Below are 18501 nucleotides of genomic sequence, written 5' to 3'. Positions count from 1 at the left end.
GATGTTTATAGATTATTTTGAAGGTGAATTGATGTCTTATTAATTTTGAGTCTTTCAATCCATAAACAAGGCATATGTCTCTATTTTATAGGCTTTCACTAAAAATAAATTTCTATTCATTTATTCATACTTTCAATACTCAATATTTTCTTTAATTTTACTCAAAGTATTTTGCAATTTTCAGTCCATGTTTTGGATCAAATTTGCATATTTTATGCTCTGAATGCAATTATAAGTGGTATTTAAATTTTAAAAATGTATTTATATTGTCCATTTCCATTGGATTTCTAAAACTGATCAGAATTTGTCACTGTTTATTTAAAAAAATTTGAATTCTTTTCTCCATATCCTAAAACTCTAAGGTCTTTTAATGAACTAAAACATTTTGCCCCATGCAATCTGGCTCCTGCTGTCCTACTGACCTCTTTGCCCCTCATTTACTCTGCACCAGACATGCTGGCCTCCTTTCTCTTATTTAAGCATGCCAAGGACTCTTCTGCCCCAGGGACTTGCTCTTGTTTCTTCCTTGAAATGCACTCCTACCTGCATTCAAACAGGATGCTCACTTTCTATGAGACCTTTCCCAATTCCCTTGCATGCTCCAGGAGCTGCCTGTCCCTTTACTCTGGCTTGATTTTGTTCTGCAACATTTTATAGCATCTCACACTCTCTGCATTTACTTGATTATTTTTCCATTTCCTGTCACTCCCACTATAAGCTCATGAGGGAAAAAACTTCATTTTGTTCACCGCTATATATATATATTTTTAATTTTTTATTGCATTTTAGGATTTGGGGTACCTGTGCAGAACATGCAAGACAGTTGCATAGGTACACACATAGCAGTGTGTTTTGCTTCCTTTCTTCCCTTCACCCACATTTGGCATTTCTCCCCAGGCTATCCCTCCACAGCTCCACCACCCATTGGCCCTCCCCTTTTCCCCCAATAGACCCCAGTGTTTAGAACTCCCCTCCCTGGATCCATGTGTTCTTGTTTTTCATCACCCGCCTATGAGTGAGAATATGCGGTATTTCATTTTCTGTTCTTGTGTCAGTTTGCTGAGAATGATGTTCTCCAGATTCATCCATGTCCCTACAAACGACACAAACTCATCATTTCTGATTGCTGCATAAGATTCCATGGTGTATATGTGCCACGTTTTCCCAATCCATTCTATCATCAATGGGCATTTGGGCTGTTTCCAGGTCTTTGCTATTGTAAACAGTGCTGCAAGGAACATTCGTGTGCATGTGTCCTTATAGTAGAATGATTTATAGTCCTTTTGATATATACCCAGTAATGGGATTGCTGGGTCAAATGGAATTTCTATGTCTAAGGCCTTGAGGAATCGCCACACTGTCTTCCACAATGGTTGAACTAATTTACACTCCCACCAACAGTGTAAAAGTGTTCCTTTTTCTCCACATCCTCTCCAGCATCTGTTGTCTCCAGATTTTTTAATGATCGCCATTCTAACTGGCGTGAGATGGTATCTCAATGTGGTTTTGATTTGCATCTCTCTGATGACCAGTGATGATGAGCATTTTTTCATCATATGATTGTTGGCCTCATATATGTCTTCTTTTGTAAAGTGTCTGTTCATATCCTTTGCCCATTTTTGAATGGGCTTGTTTGTTTTTTTTCTGTAAATCTGTTTGAGTTCTTTGTAAATTCTGGATATCAGCCCTTTGTCAGATGGGTAAACTGCAAAAATTTTTTCCCATTCTGTTGGTTGCCGATTCACTCTAGTGACTGTTTCTTTTGCTGTGCAGAAGCTGTGGAGTTTCATTAGGTTCCATTTGTCTATTTTGGCTTTTGTTGCCAATGCTTTTGGTGTTGCGTTCATGAAGTCCTTGCCTACTCCTATGTCCTGAATGGTTTTGCCTAGATTTCCTTCTAGGGTTTTTAATAGTGCCAGGTCTTATGTTTAAGTCTCTAATCCATCTGGAGTTAATTTTAGTGTAAGGTGTCAGGAAGGGGTCCAGTTTCTGCTTTCTGCACATGGCTAGCCAGTTTTCCCAATACCATTTGTTAAACAGGGAATCCTTTCCCCATTTCTTGTTTTTGTCAGGTTTATCAAAGATTGTATGATTGTAGATATGTTGTATTTCCTCCGGGGCCTCTGTTTTGTTCCATTGGTCTATATCTCTGTTTTGGTACCAGTACCATGCTGTTTTGATTACTGTAGCCTTGTAGTATAGTTTGAAATCCGGTAGTGTGATGCCCCCCGCTGTCAGTTCTTTTAGAATTGACTTGGCTATGTGGGCTCTCTTTTGGTTCCATATGAAGTTCATGGTGGTTTTTTCCAGTTCTGTGAAGAAAGTCAATGGTAGCGTGATGGGGATAGCACTGATTCTGTAAATTACTTTGGGCAGTATAGCCATTTTCACGATATTAATTCTTCCTAACCATGAAAATGGAATGTTTCTCCATTTGTTTGTGTCCTCTCTTATTTTGTTGAGCAGTGGTTTGTAGCTTTCCTTGAAGAGGTCCCTTACGTTCCTTGTGAGTTGTATTCCTAGGTATTTTATTCTTTTTGTAGCAATTGCGAATGGCAGTTCGCTCTTGATTTGGCTTTCTTTAAGTCTGTTATTGGTGTAGAGGAAGGCTTGTGATTTTTGTACATTGGTTTTATATCCTGAGACTTTGCTGAAGTTGCTTATCAGTTTCAGGAGTTTTTGGGCTGAGGCAATGGGGTCTTCTATGTATACTATTATGTTGTCTGCAAATAGAGACAATTTGGCTTCCTCCTTTTCTATTTGAATGCCCTTTATTTCTTTTTCTTGCCTGATTGCTCTGGCTAGAACTTCCAGTACTGTATTGAATAGGAGTGGTGAAAAGGGCATTCTTGTCTAGTGCCAAATTTCAAAGGGAATGCTTCCAGTTTTTGCCCATTCAGTATGATATTGGCTGTTGGTTTGTCATAAATAGCTTTTATTACTTTGAGATACGTTCCATCGATACTGAGTTTATTGAGGGTTTTTAGCATAAAGGGCTGTTGAATTTTGTCAAATGCCTTCTCTGTGTCAATTGAGATAATCATGTGGTTTTTGTTTTTGGTTCTGTTTATGTGGTGAATTCCATTTATAGACTTGCATATGTTGAACCAGCCTTGCATCCCCGGGATGAATCTTACTTGATCATGATGGATAAGTTTTTTGATTCTGTTGCAATTGGCTTGCCAAAATTTTATTGAAGATTTTTGCATCTATGTTCATCATGGATATTGGCCTGAAGTTTTCTTTTCTTGTTGGGTCTCTGCTGGGTTTTGGTATCAGGATGATATTGGTCTCATAAAATCATTTGGGAAGGATTTCCTCTTTTTGGATTATTTGGAATAGTTTCAGAAGGATTGGTACCAGCTACTCTTTGTGTGTCTGGTAGAATTCAGCTGTTAACCCATCTGGACGTCGGCTTTTTTTGTGTGGTAGGCTCTTAATTGCTGCCTTGACTTCTGCCCTTGTTATTGGTCTATTCATAGTTTCAGCTTCCTCCTGGTTTAGGCTTGGGAGGATGCAGGAGTCCAGAAATTTATCCATTTCTTCCAGGTTTACTAGTTTATGTGCATAGAGTTGTTTGTAACATTCTCTGATGATGGTTTGAATTTCTGTGGAATCTGTGGTGATTTCCCCTTTATCATTTTTTATTGCATCTATTTGGTTGTTCTCTCTTTTATTTTTAATCAATCTGGCTAGTGGTCTGTCTATTTTGTAGATCTTTTCAAAAAACCAGCTCTTGGATTTGTTAATTTTTTTGAAGGTTTTTTCATGTCTCTATCTCCTTCAGTTCAGCTCTGATCTTAGTTATTTCTTGTCTTCTGCTGGGTTTTGAATTTTTTTGATCTTGCTCCTCTAGCTCTTTCAATTTTGATGATAGGATGTCAATTTTGGATCTCTCCATTATCCTCATATGGGCACTTATTGCTATATATTTTCCTCCAGAGACTGCTTTAAATGTGTCCCAGAGATTCTGGTATGTTGTGTCTTTTTTCTCATTGGTTTCGAAGAACTTCTTTATTTCTGCCTTCATTTCATTGTTTATCCAGTCAACATCCAAGAGCCAGTTGTTCAGTTTCCATGAAGCTGTGCGATTCTGGGTTGATTTCTGAATTCTGAGTTCTAACTTGATTGCACTGTGGTCTGAGAGACTGTTTGTTATGATTTCAGTTGTTTTGCATTTGCTAAGGAGTGCTTTACTTCCAATTATGTGGTCAATTTTAGAGTAGGTGTGATGTGGTGCTGAGAAGAATGTATATTCTGTGGATTTGGGGTGGAGAGTTCTGTAAATGTCTATCAGGCTTGCTTGTTCCAGGTCTGAGTTCAAGCCCTGGATTTCCTTGTTGATTTTCTGTCTGGTTGATCTGTCTAATATTGACAGTGGAGTGTTAAAGTCTCCCACTATTATTGTGTGAAAGTCTAAGTCTCTTTGTAAGTCATTAAGAACTTGCCTTATATATCTGGGTGCTCCTGTATTGGGACCATATATATTTAGAATCGTTAGCTCTTCTTGTTGTATCAATCCTTTTACCATTATGTAATGGCCTTCTTTGTCTCTTTTGATCTTTGTTGCTTTAAAGTCTATTTTATCAGAGATGAGAATGGCAACTCCTGCTTTTTTTTGCTGTCCATTTGCTTGGTAAATATTCCTCCATCCCTTTATTTTGAGCCTTTGTGTATCCTTGCATGTGAGATGGGTTTCCTGGATACAGCCCACTGTTGGGTTTTGGATTTTTATCCAATTTGCCAGTCTGTGTCTTTTGATTGGTGCATTTAGTCCATTTACATTTAGGGTTAATATTGTTATGTGTGAATTTGATACTGCCATTTTGATGCTTGCTGGCTGTTTTGCTCGTTAGTTGTTGTAGATTATCCATTATGTTGATGCTCTTTAGCATTTAGTGTGATTTTGGAATGGCTGGTACTGGTTGTTCCTTTCTATGTGTAGTGCCTCTTTCAGGAGCTCTTATAAAGCAGGCCTGGTGGTGACAAAATCTCTGAGTACTTGCTTGTTCACAAAGGATTTTATTTTTCCTTCACTTCTGAAGCTCAGTTTGGCTGGATATGAAATTCTGGGTTGAAAGTTCTTTTCTTTAAGGATGTTGAATATTGGCCCCCACTCTCTTCTGGCTTGTAGGGTTTCTGCCGAGAGATCTGCTGTGAGTCTGATGGGCTTCCCTTTGTGGGTGACCTGACCTTTCTCTCTGGCTGCCCTTAGTATTTTCTTTTTTATTTCAACCTTGTTGAATCTGACGATTATGTGCCTTGGGGTTGCTCTTCTTGCGGAATGTCTTTGTGGTGTTCTCTGTATTTCCTGCATTTGAGTGTCGGCCTGTCTTGCTAGGTGGTGGAAATTTTTCTGTATAATATCCTGAAGAGTATTTTCCAGCTTGGATTCATTCTCTTCGTCACATTCTGGTACACCTATCAAATGTAGGTTAGGTCTCTTCACATAGTCCCACATTTCTTGGAGACTTTGTTCATTCCTTTTTGTGCTTTTTTCTCTGATCTTGGTTTCTCGTTTTATTTCATTGAGTTGATTTTTGACTTCTGATATTGTTTCTTCTGCTTGGTCAAGTCAGCTGTTGAAACTTGTGCATGCTTTGCGAATTTCTCGTATTGTGTTTTTCAGCTCCTTTAATTCATTCATATTCCTTTCTAAGTTATCCATTCTTGTTGTCGTTTCCTCGAATCTTTTTTCAAATCATTTTTCAAGGTTCTTAGCTTCTTTGCATTGATTTAAATCATGTTCTTTTAGCTCACAAAAGTTTCTCATTATCCACCTTCTGAAGTCTAATTCCGTCATTTTGTCACAGTCATTCTCCGTCCAGCTTTGTTCCCTTGCTGGTGAGGAGTTTTGGTTGTTTCTAGGAGGTGCGGTGTTCTGGTTTTGGGTGTTTTTCTCCATTTTGTGCTGGTTTCTTCCCATCTTTGTGGATTTATCCACCTGTCATCTGTGTACTTGCTGACTTTTATATTGGGTCTCTGAGTGGACGCCCAGATTGTTGATGATGAAATATTTCTGTTACTTGGTTTTTCTTCTACCAGTCCAGCCCCTCTACTGTATGACTGCTGAGGTCCACTCCAGGCCCTGCTTGTCTGGGGTGCGCCTATAGCAGCTGCAGAACAGTGAGGGATGCTACCAGTTTCTTTTTCTGCTATCTTTGTCCCAGAATGATGCCTGCCAAATGTCAGTCTTTTGGATATAGAGGGGTCAGGAAGCTGCTTGAGGAGACAGTCTGTACTTTATAGGAGCTCAAGTGCTGAGCTGTGAGCCCTGCTGTTCATCCCGGGCTGTTAGGCTGCTATGTTTAATTCTGCTATAGCTGAACTCATAAAAAATCTTTTTTTTTTCTCAGATGCTCTGTCTCGGGGAGGGGGCGGTTGGGGCTTTCCTTGTGAGTGTCCGCCGCTCTGTCCTGCCCAGCCAGGAGGCAGTCCAGTCACTATTTGCCTGCCGAGGCTCTGCCCTGCTGGTGTGAGGTTCGCCCCGTTGCTGCAGGCTCTGCCCTTCTGCTGCGGTCTCCGCCCTGCTGCCATGGGCCACACCCTGTGGCGGAGTCTCTCTGTTGTAGCGGGTTGCCTTGGCAATGGCAGGCTGTGTCAGCCATGGGCATGTTCCTCAGTAAGGGCGGATTGCCTCTGTAATGGCGAACGCCCCTCTCCCATGGAGCTGCACCGTCCTGGGTTCAGCTGTTCCCACACCCAGAGCACTTGGAATCGCCGCTTTGTTTGCCCCACTGTGCTACCCCAAAAGCTGTCTCCCTGGAATCTCCTGGGCTGGCTCACTGTCCAAGTCCTGCTCAGTCTCAAGTTCAGCCCTCTCAAGTCTCAGATTGCTGGTTCAACAGGGCACCCAGACCAGTGCACCTTGTGGGGAGTGCTGTGTAGCACCTCTGCGCTACAGTGCCGGCCGCCGGCTGCACCAACCAAAACCTCTGCCTGGTGTCCCATGTCTCTTTTATGCCTGGGAATTTCCCCGTTCTGTGGGCAACAAAGATCCCTCTGGAAATGTGGCCCTGACTCACCCTCTCCGCGCATTCACCGAGAGCTTCAATCCTGGGTTGTTCTCACTGCGCCATCTTGAGTCCCCTCTACTGCTATATTTATAATAATACCTGGTGTGTTGTAGCTGGCTTTCAATAAGTACTAGAATAAATGGGCTTCATGGACCCAGAAAGGGAATGATTTTAGTGATAGATGCAGAAATCAGACTGCCATAGGTTGCAGAATGGCAAGGCAGTAGAGGAAACGATGGCTAGTGAGGAGAACTCTTTAAAGGGGCTTGTTTGATGAGAGTATCTGAATAAAGTGGCAGCCACTTGGTGAGATAATAGAATAGAAAGTTTTTTCTGCTTAATGCTTTAACTATAGAAGAGACTAAACATATTTATTTGGAAGCCCAGCAAGTTCTCTTAATAAACTAAATCAAATTATCCTAAGTGTCCAAATAAATGGGGAATTTTCATGCAAGTTGGACCAATGGTCTGTAGAGTTATGGACTCCATAACTCTAATATCCAATGCTTGTTATTCTTCTTCCCATTAAAGCGTACTCATCTCTGCTGTCCTTGTGTCAAGAATAGAAGGGTCAGTGCTTCCCCCCGCAACCCCCCAGCCCCCGCTCACAATCATTAACTCATTGTCATCAGCTGAGACCAGGATGGCCAGCATAGTAGAGCCATTGTTCTCAAATGTATTTAGGGACAGGGCAAGCTCAGAAGCTTAGAATGAGGACAATCCATGATGGTATCTCCATTCTGTCTCAGACTAGTCATGCTCCTTAATTGTCTGAGCCTGTGCACTATCTCTAAGTGGGGGATAATAAGACCTTCTCCATATAACTATTAAGAAAATTATTGGAAAATACAGGTAAACCATAAAATTTCTAGTGCCTAAAAGAAGAAGTTCTTTAATTGGTATCCACATATATAACATTTATAAGGCAAACACTAAATTCTGATACATAACGTTCTATCCTCACCCCAAGTTTTCTGTGTGTGTCCTGGGGGACCAGCTTTAATATCTCAATCCTGGCTAACTGAAGCTTTGAGATTATCTGTTTTCTAGACTTCAAGTATATAAAATTGAAAGCATAAGTGAGATACCAATAGCGGATAAATTATTGATTAGACACTGAAATCTATTAAAAGATACAGAATTGGTTTTAATAATAGTAATTTTGATAATATAGCTTTTCTTGCAATGACATCAATAGTTTAAAGAGAGTTTCTTTTTATTAGTACATAATAATTATACACATTTGTGGGGGGTACATGTGATGCTTTGATATACAAATAATGTGTAATAACCAAATTTGGGTAATTAGGATGCACATTACCTCAAACATTTATCATTTCTTGTTTAGAGAACTATTCCAAATCTTCTAATTTAGCTATTTTTAATTATAAAATAAATTATTGCTAACTGTAGTCACCCTATATTGGTATCAAACAGTAGAATATAGTCCTTCTAGCTAACTGTATTTTTGTACCCATTAACCAATCAGACTTTATCCTTCCCTTCCCTATATACTTCTCAGCCTCTGATAATCACCATTCTATTCACTACCTCTATGAGATCATTGATCTTTTCTTTTAGGTTTCACAAATGAGTGAGAACATGTGCTATTTGTCTTTCTGGGCCTGGCCTATTTTATTTAATATAATGTCCTCTAGTTCCCTCAATGTTGTTGTAAATGACAGGATCTCCTTCTGTTTTTATGGCTGAATAATATTCCATTGCATGTGGTTATATATGTGTATACACACACACACACACACACACACACATTCATCTGTTAATGGAACTTGGATTGATTCTATACCTTGGCTATGATGAAGAGAGATGCAATATACATGAGATAAAATGCAGATATCTTTCTGATATACCAATTTCCCTTCTTTTGGATATATACCCAGCAGTGGGATTGCTGAATCATATGGTAGTTCTATTTTTAATGTTTTGAGAAATGTCCCTACTATTTTCCATAGTGGGCACACTAATTTACATTTCTACTAACCATGTATAAGAGTTTCCATTTCTCTGCATCCTTGCTAGGATTTGTTATTTTCTATCTTTTTGATAATAGCCATTTTAACTGGGATGATATGATATTTTGCTGGGGTTTTGATTTGCATTTCCCTGATGATTAGTGATGTTGAGCATTTTTTTCATATGCCTGTTGGCTTTTTGTATGTCTTCTGTTGAGAAATGTTTATTCGGATTTTTACCACTTTGTAATCAGATTATTTGTTTCCTCTTGGTTGACTTTTTTGAGTTCCTTATATATTCTGTTTACTAATCCCTTGTCAGATGGGTAGTTTGCAAATATTTTCTACCATTCTGTAGGTTGTCTCTTCATTTTGTTGATTGTTTTCTTTGCTCTCCAGGAGATTTTTAGCTTAATATAATTACATTTTTAAATGTTTTGATTGACTGTGCTTTTGAGGTCTTACACAGAAAATCTTTGCCCAGACCAATGTCCTGAGCATTTCTCTAATGCTTTCTTCTAGTAGTTTTACAGTTTCAAGTATTACATTTAGGTCTTCAATCCATTTTGATTTTATTTTTGTGTATGATGAGAGATCAGGGTCTGGTTGTATTCTTCTACACATGTGTATTCAGTTTTCCTAGTACCATGTATTGAACAGACTGTTCGTTCCTCCAATGTGTGTTGTTTGGCACCTTTGTCAAAAACGGTTTGGCTGCAAATGTGTGGATTTATTTATAGGTTCTATATTCTGTTCCATCAGTTTATACGTCTGCTTTAATACCAGTACCATGCTGTTTTGGTTCCTCTATGTTTGTAATATACTTTCAAGTCAGGTAATATGATGCCTCCAACTTTGTTCTATTTGCTCAGGATGCTTTAAAAAGACTATTTTTGCAAAGTGTATAAAACAGTACTTATCTTTTTTGTATTGAGATACAGAGAGATACATTTTTTTTTCTTTTGCACACTGAATGGTAAAGCTTGCCTTGCATTTTAGTCCTCTTTAAAGAGTATTATGTTTCAAGCAAGATTTATTAATTTTCAGAATAGTAATTTATATTTTGTCCTACAAAGTGGTCAACATGACTCTGCATTTTTAAATATAATTTGGAGCTAAATTATCTCAATCCTAGGTTCATACTAATAAAATCAATCTAATTAGTTTTTCCCCCATATAAACTAGCTAGATTTGCTTTATTTTCTATCCCAAATTTTACTCCAGTGGCCATTTTGATATTGTATAATATTTTTATACAAAGATGTCTCAACAAGTAAATGTGGCTGTATTAGAGAAATCTATAACCTTTACTCCAAATAATAAATGTGCTTTTGATTTACTGTTGATGACTCAGTCATGTCATCTTCAAGTGTTAATTTTTTGTAGTTTACTATCAGCCTTATCTGCTTCTTCCTGTGGTGTCTTTTTGTAGGCACATGATGATGTGAAGCTCATCTAGGTGATTTACAGGCCAGCTGATGACACCTCTGTGTTCTATGTTCTATTTAAAGACACAGTAAAAAAAAAACTGTTGTGAGAGCTTTGTCTCTTGAGAAATGCCATGACCTATTTACTTTACAAAGCACAAGTCCTAAGATTTCTAGTATGTTGGTGGATTTAAAACTTAGAAAAACTCTTTGTTCTGTTATAAATTCCTTAAATTGTACATCTAAATACTATTTTAGAACATAGCAGAATCCCCGTGGAGTCTCCATTCTGCCCCTCCCCTAGTCACGCAGTTGCCCTCCCTTAGAACACCTGTTATTTTATTTTTCATCCATCTAGAGACACATGGACATATACAAGTATTTACAATAAAATATAAATATATAAATATATATATTGCATTTCTATAACATAAAATCTGGTGTATTACACAGTTGTGTGTCTTACTTTTCCCTCTAATAATACATTTTTTATTTATTTCTATATTAACATGCAAAAAATTTCCTCATTTTTGTTTATAGCTGAATTGTATTGCATTTCCTGGGTATAATTTCAGTAATTGGTTCTCAGTTGGTGAGTACTAGGTTGCTTTCTCTTTGCTTTTAGAAAATATTCTCTGACATGAATATACTTGTATGTTATTTGAATGTGATAAAATTTATGTCTTTCGGTTAAATCCTAATAGCTAGTAGTTGCTAGTTCAAAGAATGATGAGATTGACATTTTGATACATATTACCAAATTGCATTTCATCTAGGTTTCAACAATTTTCACTGCAATCATTTGAGTAAAAGAAGATCTCTTTGTTTTCTGTCCACTTGCCAAATCAGTATGTTACCAAATTCTTAATCTTTATTAAATTGGTAAAGTAAAAATGTCATCTCAGTATAGTTTTAATTTGCATTTCTGCAGTTATGAGCAAAATAACATGTTTTCTACTATTGAACCATTTGTCCATTTTGGTTTTTCTTATCACTTTGAAAGATCAATTTATGTATTAGGAAAATTTGTTATTTTTTATAATGTGAATTTTTTTCTCAAGGTGTCATTTGGCTTTATTTTTCTTTAAGCACAGATTGTTGATTTTTGCATGATCAACTTTATAACTATTTTCCTTTATGGTTCAGTCCTGGCTTTTCTCCGTTGGACACAGTATGCCTTATGGCATAAACTGGTCTTACCTCAATCCCAGGTCATATCATAACTGTTTATAGTTGGAAGATTAGATGCTTGTAAATTGCTACCACGAAAGTTCTTAGAAATCTGCTTTATTCTTAAATCCTTTAAGATTTTTCTTTAGCCTTATTTTAACCTTTAAGATTTTTTTCAAAAAGGAAAGTAAGAAAAACTTTAACCTAATTCTGGTATTATTTATGTAAACTTGCATTTAATGAGGATTAAATAATCTTAACACATATTTGTCAAACAAAACTAGCATCCAAAATGTTGACTTTTCTTTCCCTCTGGGTTGTATTTAACTATATGAAGCAAGCTAATTGCTTTTTGGTAGTATTATAAAAAGATAAATCCATCGGGTAAAATTTTGAAAACACTCCATGAAGGAGTCAACAAATATCACTTAAATTTGTGAATTTTCATATTGCATTAGGTTTTTTGTTTGTTTCTGATATTTTATATAAGACGTTATATTAAAATAAGTAATGTTAACTCCCAAAATAGAATGATTTACAATTCACTTTAGTTTATTTATATAAAGGTAAGAACTTTGCTGTAAGTTTTATTCTTTGTGAATGTAAAACAATATCATGAAGCTTATTTTATGACCAGAAGTGAAAGAAGATAGACTTCAGTAGCAGAGTCACTGTCCTGTGACTGAAGATGAGACAAGAACTGATATGTGAAGGGTCCATGAGAAAAGATATGCTGTATCTTGACACTTAAAGGAAGAGCTTTGAAAATGAAACCTGATATTATAATTTGGTTATCTGGATTGAAGTAAAGAATTCTTTATTGCCCATTTGACTTTATTTTTCCTTGCCAACATTTAAAAGGAAAGGAATTTTGCTCTATTTACTCAGGTAGATAAAATTGAAAAAGACAAATGAATAGAATTTTCATTATCTAAGGTTTGTGGGCTTGTGTCTGCAGGCATGTATAGAAAAGTTATTAAATGAACAAGTATTTTTTAACTAAGATACTAGATTAAATACAAATTCTGAATAAACAAGTTCAGTAGGTCTTTGTGGGCCTAGCTGAGAAAAAAATTGACCAAATCAACCTTCTGAATTCTGAATTAACTGTTCTTGAAAAAAACACTTGCATTTAAAACTCTATGCAGTCTTTGAAGCCAGGCCTTACTCCTAACAATGCAGGCAAAGGGAGGTGAGCTTGTCTACTGACTTACTGCCTGACCTTGGCCAAGTCATGCCACTGATTGTAACTCTGGCCACTTGCAGAATTGAAACAAAGAGACACTATATCCATTCTATTTGGAGGAGGATGTTACATAGCCAGCTCTTAAAACTACTGTAAGCTTGATCTTTCTTAGCACAAATTTCTGGCCCTCTGGAATGAACCTGATGACAGAATATATTTATTTTTGTCAATTTTGTGTGAGCGTGTGTGTCTTCTGTTTGTGGAGACAAAATACTTCACTATATTTAAATTCGTTAACTTTTCCTCATATTGATATTCAGGAGACTGTGAATAAAAAACTAATTTCTCCTCCTCCTTAACAAAATGTGAGTGTCAAGACATTTTTAAAAAATCCACTTTGTTAAAAATGATTTTATTTAAATATCATTCATTAACTCTGTGCAATTGATGTACCTTAACACTTTATTTGCTACTCCAGCCACATTTTTTTTCCCAAAGAAGAGTAAAAATGAATGAATATTCACACTTAACTTTTAGCTTCAGGCTAAAATGTATTATGCACTGTATTTTGGTTTTTAAAAATAATCACCTTGTCATAGTTCAATGGCAAAGTGAAGTCAACTCTGTCAATAGCGACAGTTTGAGGGGGAAGAAAACACTCTTCACCCCTTGAGTATCATTTCATTTGAATGCTCCCGATTTTTTACCTGCTACTTTTTTTGGAACGCCCATGGGACAATATAATGAATTCTAAAATACCATGCACTGAAATCTCATCTTTGCTGACAGCACGTAGCTGACAAGTACTGATGTTCTCGTACATTGTCCCTATTTGAACACTGTATCTTATGTACGTAAAATGCATGTCTAGAAGTTTCCTTTTCAATTCTACAAGCACAGAAAAACCTGGATCCCCATATGTCTAACAATATATTGCATGAATATATTAACACCATCACAACACCAACTGCTTTCATTGTTTTGCTGTAAATGGAAGCACAGTCAGTATATACATCACTCAAGATGTATTTTTCAACATACCCCAAAGGAAAGCAAAAGCATTGATTATAAAATGTTAAGGTAAAAAAGTTAAAATAAAACTCATAGACATTATCTATCACAGAAGATCTTGGCAATTGGATACAACTGACATGATTTTGTGGAAAGGTAACGGTTGCAGAGCAAATTTGGTTTCTATTCTTTTAAAATTTTCTCTCAAACAAAGATTAAAAAGTTGCCATAATTTAGTGTTGATATTTTAGAGGCTAAGCACATTTTAATTTTCCTCTGTCGGAAACAGACTGAATAAATTAAGATTATCCTTCATCATGTGAATACAATTAACCTAAGTTTTTCCTTTAATGTTTTATTTTTTGCCCTGGTCCTTGTGCCCTGTGTGAAGCACACAGAGCTCTCAGGGGTTGGGATGGCCATGACCACTGTCGTCCACGAAGCATGCCCAGCCTTTTCCTTCCCACAGAATATTCTGAGGTCATATGAAATTTGCAGAGACTTTGAGGTTTTCAGAAGAAAAGCTCAATGTGAATTCAAGTGGCAGTCACTGCCAAGACTTAAATATACTGCATCTAAGAAAATCTTTGGTTTGATACTCTTCTCTTAAGTTTCAGGAGAAAAAGTTGAGAAAATTCGTATTATGACAGGAGGCCAAAAGCCAACAGTAGTTCAAAATAGTTGATCCAAGAAAGAAATTGTATTGAGCTGTGGTAAATGAGCAAAGTAAGAATAACTCCAGTGAATTTCATAAAGGTCAAAGATAGCTTTGTAGACAAAAGTACCAACTGCCTGTGTTCTGCAACTCCCCATGAATTTTTTTGTTGTAGGATTCTGAATATGTGGGCCTACTTTTCTAGAAGATTGTAATAAAAGCCACCAAAGCAATTCTGGACCACTGCACAAATTAGTAAGTATATGTATATTATACACACACGGCTTTCTGTAAATGCCAAATAAATACAAGGGAGGGACATTATGTAGATTCTGATTACTTTTAAATCCCATTTACAAACTTATACACTTTCTAGACAGAGTGAGAAAGATATATAGATAGTATGATATTGTCAGTGTGAGAGAGATGAATGAATAAAGAATATTTTTGTTCCGGTTTAAGATGGCCATCAGTTATACATTGTTTGACAACATTCAGTTAGGTGGTGAATTGTAGACTGCTCATTTCTTCACACCATATCTTCTTTTTCTTCCAATAGAGTTTATTAGCATAAGAAACTATTTGTCCTATTTGAGAACAAAGGAAGTGAAAATTATATTTCAGAATGTCCTTTGAATACCCATTCCCTTCTACCTCCTCAACTCTCCTTATGAAGCTCTTTGGGCATATCTCTGCCATGGGACCGACAATACTGATTGGAATTGTGTGTTTAGAAATCTTTTTCTTAGAGGACAAAAACTACTTCTAATGTAGTGTTTGGTAATTAAGTAAGTTCTATTGAATTGAACTGAGCGTTGCCCTTATGCTCAAGAAATATCACTAAGAACCCATTCTCAAAAGGAAGATTGTGAAACTTAAGTAGAGGTTTAGGAGAGCAGGCATTCCTTAAACTATTAGATGAGCAGGGTCTGCATTAATAAATGTGTATCATGAAAACATAATAATATAACTACTGGTAAGACCACATTTGGAATAGTGCCTCTATTTCTAAGCAATACATTTTGGAAAATTGTTAGTGTGTAGTGTACTGAAGAAAGAATCCAAGAAGCTAGAAAAGTTCAACCTGCAGAAGGTTTTGTGGAACAGTATCTTTGTTTCTACTTTGTCAGGGTTTTGGCTTTTTCTTGTTACTGTTTTTTCTTTCTGCCTCCCTCCCTCTCCCCGCTTCCTCCCTTCCTCCCTTCCTCCCTTCCTCCCTTCCTCCCTTCCCCCCTTCCCCCCTTCCCTCCTTTCTCCCTTCCTCCCTTCCTCCCTTCCCCCCTTCCCCCCTTTCTCCCTTCCTCCCTTCCTCCCTTCCCCCTTTCTCCCTTCCCCCCTTCCTCCCTTCCTCCCTTCCCCCTTCCCCCTTCCTCCCTTCCTCCCGTCTTCCTTCTTTCTTCTCTTTTCTTTTCTTTTTTTTTTTGACAGTCTTGCTCTATCCCCCAGAGTGGAATATAGTGGCACAACCTCACACAATCTCAGCTCACTTTAGCTGCAACCTCCTCGGCTCAAGCAATCCTTCTACCCCAGCCTCTTGAGCACCCAGGACTACAGGCATGTGCTGCCACAACTGGTTAATTTTTATATTTTTTGTAGACACAAGGTTTTACCATGTTGCCTAGGCTGGTCTCAAACTCCTGGCCTCAAAGCATTTTTCCCACCTGGCCTCCCAGGCACTGAAATAATAGGTGTGAGCCACTGTGACTGGCTTGATCAGGTTTTATAAAGCAAAATTACATTTTTTTATAACTCAAGATTAAAGAATTAAGAGTGGTTATAGTTAAATACAAACACATTGAGCTGTATGTAAGAAATACATTTTTATTTTTCAGTATTCTCAGTGTTTTAAATAAAAATAGATACAGAATTCCATCTTCCATTATCATTTATCAGTGTAACAATGTCTTCACCAAAGACAATAAAATAGACATAATCTCATAAAGGTGTTTCTTTCATTAATAAATTTATAATAAAATCTCAGGATGTCATCTCCATTTTTTTAAATTTATCTAAGGACTGCATTTGGGAGCTCTTTGGCCTAATTATGTTACTTCCTTCTCTCTCTGAGTCTTTAATTCCATGAATTCAACACAAGGGCAAAAGATAACTGATATTAGTGATTTTATAAAACAATTTTTTAAGTTATTTATAGTTTAAAATGATCTTTAACCCCTTATTAATGGCTAAGCATAACATTATTCTAGAACTGGAAGAGAAATGTAGGGTTAAAAAACAGGTATCACTGGCTTAAAGCTCTGGAGCATGCATCAGATATTTCTTCTCTTTTTATTAGGCTCTATGTAGGTGTCAATGCAAATAATTTGGTAAAATGTACTTTGTGCTTTCTCATCTTCTCTTCAGTCTTTCAATGGGCACACTGATTTCACATATCATGAACTGGAATGGTAGGCTGTCATTTATACAGGAGAATTAGTAAACTCTAGATAAATGCTTTAAAGTCTTAAGAATTGAAGAGTGTAGTCAGTATTTTTCGAATATCCAAAAGCCATTTTCAGCCTCAGAAAGAAGCGCAAAGCTACACAGAGTTAATGTTTCCTTCCACTGGAAAGAAGCTACTGTTATACACAACAGTAACTAAAAGAAAATTTATTTAATTTATTATTTCAATTTACAGAAGTGCATCCACAGAGCAGACCTCAGTGTAACACAGAGTATATATTTCATTTCAGTAAAGAAAGATTAAACTGAATCAATATTTGAAGGACCCAGGCACAGTATGAAGGTCAACAGACTCCAGATCATTCCACCTACCCTGCATATTTGTATATTTGTGTGAATGTGTGAGTATGTGTGCAGTACTCATTGACTTGTGTATTTTAAAAGGACAGTTTTAGGGGTGTTATAATCTGACTGCCCAAGCCTGTCTCTGAAATGCCATGTGTAATCAATCCCTAGTTCCCTCCTCTGTCATCCACGTGTAGCGTGCTTGTTGCTTAAAGCAAATACATTAATTTTAGGGCCTTGTTCTTTACTTTATGGACCAAATAATTTTTACATTCAAAACAACTCATTTAATTCTGGGTTGCAGACTAATGTGGTATGTTGAAACATTGTAAATAAGGTTTGATGTTTCTTTAAAACCTTCCTTTAGGAGAGTGCATGTAACACTCCTTTTTTGTGTTTCCATGAAGTTCTAGGAATTTAAATAGCAGCTATATCAATCAATAATCTTGTTTAACCATCCCAAACTCTTGGTTCTATTATGTACTCAGTCTAACCCTGTTTTTATGTGCACAGTAATATATAATTTCTCACTGGGTCATCACAAAAGCAACACAATAAATCCAGCAGAGAAAGATAAACAGTGTTAATAGAAGATCATCCCAAAGCTACCATGATTTGAACTCCTTGCCAAGTTAAGCAGGATATTGCACAAAATGAGTCTTCTTTAAGGAGAGATGTTCTGAGATCCAACTTAGGTTTATTAAATTCAAGATCAGTCCTAGATCATGGTACTCTTTTTTTATGTCTTTACTTTTCTATTTGTTTCTTCCTTCGGTTTTTTTTTTTTTTTCCAAAAACCTACCATATTTTTTTCCCCCCTTAGACTCAGAATCAGAGTTATACCATAGCACTCAGAAGAGCAGTGCCAAGTACCTAATTGCAATTCTGGGACAAGATCAAAGCTGTCTATGTAAAAGTTAGTGAAAAGCATGAGGTATTTTAAAGGCAGCTTTCCAGGACTCTTTCACGGTATGGCACTGGGGTTCCAAGATAGTCATTCAGAATGGGATTAGAAAAATGAAATTGTCTCCAACTGAAGAGTGTGTGTACTTACTGTCATCTTTATCTTAAAATTCACTTTTTCATATTTGCTGAGGTGTAGCCAAGCTGTTGTATGGAAACCAACCAAAATAATGTGTTGGACTCTTACTAACTAAAAAGACCCCAAATACAATGATTTTATTTCAAACTCATTTCTGTACATTTATTTGGAATAAAAAATTCTAATGAAATTGTTTAAAATATGATTTTAAATTGATATTTCTCTGTTGAGAAGATTTTGTAGAAGATCTACGTCATTTTCTCTTAAGTGTAGGGA

At 36.8% G+C, this 18501-nt stretch overlaps 1 protein-coding gene across 1 annotated transcript in view; it reads left to right on the top strand.

The window, feature by feature from the left end:
• LOC144579679 (uncharacterized) overlaps nucleotides 1-18501 on the top strand; it is a 498570-nt gene that overhangs the window by 273682 nt on the left and 206387 nt on the right. Inside the window, exon 8 of the mRNA XM_078352469.1 lies at nucleotides 14614-14693. The gene's annotated coding sequence lies outside the window, so the exon portion shown is untranslated. The remainder of the gene's footprint in view (nucleotides 1-14613; nucleotides 14694-18501) is intronic.

This window comes from Callithrix jacchus, chromosome 16 (assembly GCF_049354715.1).
Source record: "Callithrix jacchus isolate 240 chromosome 16, calJac240_pri, whole genome shotgun sequence".
Classification (NCBI taxonomy): Eukaryota; Metazoa; Chordata; class Mammalia; order Primates; family Cebidae; genus Callithrix; species Callithrix jacchus.
Note: the sequence above shows the minus strand (reverse complement) of the source record. Positions and strands in the feature narration are given on the sequence as shown.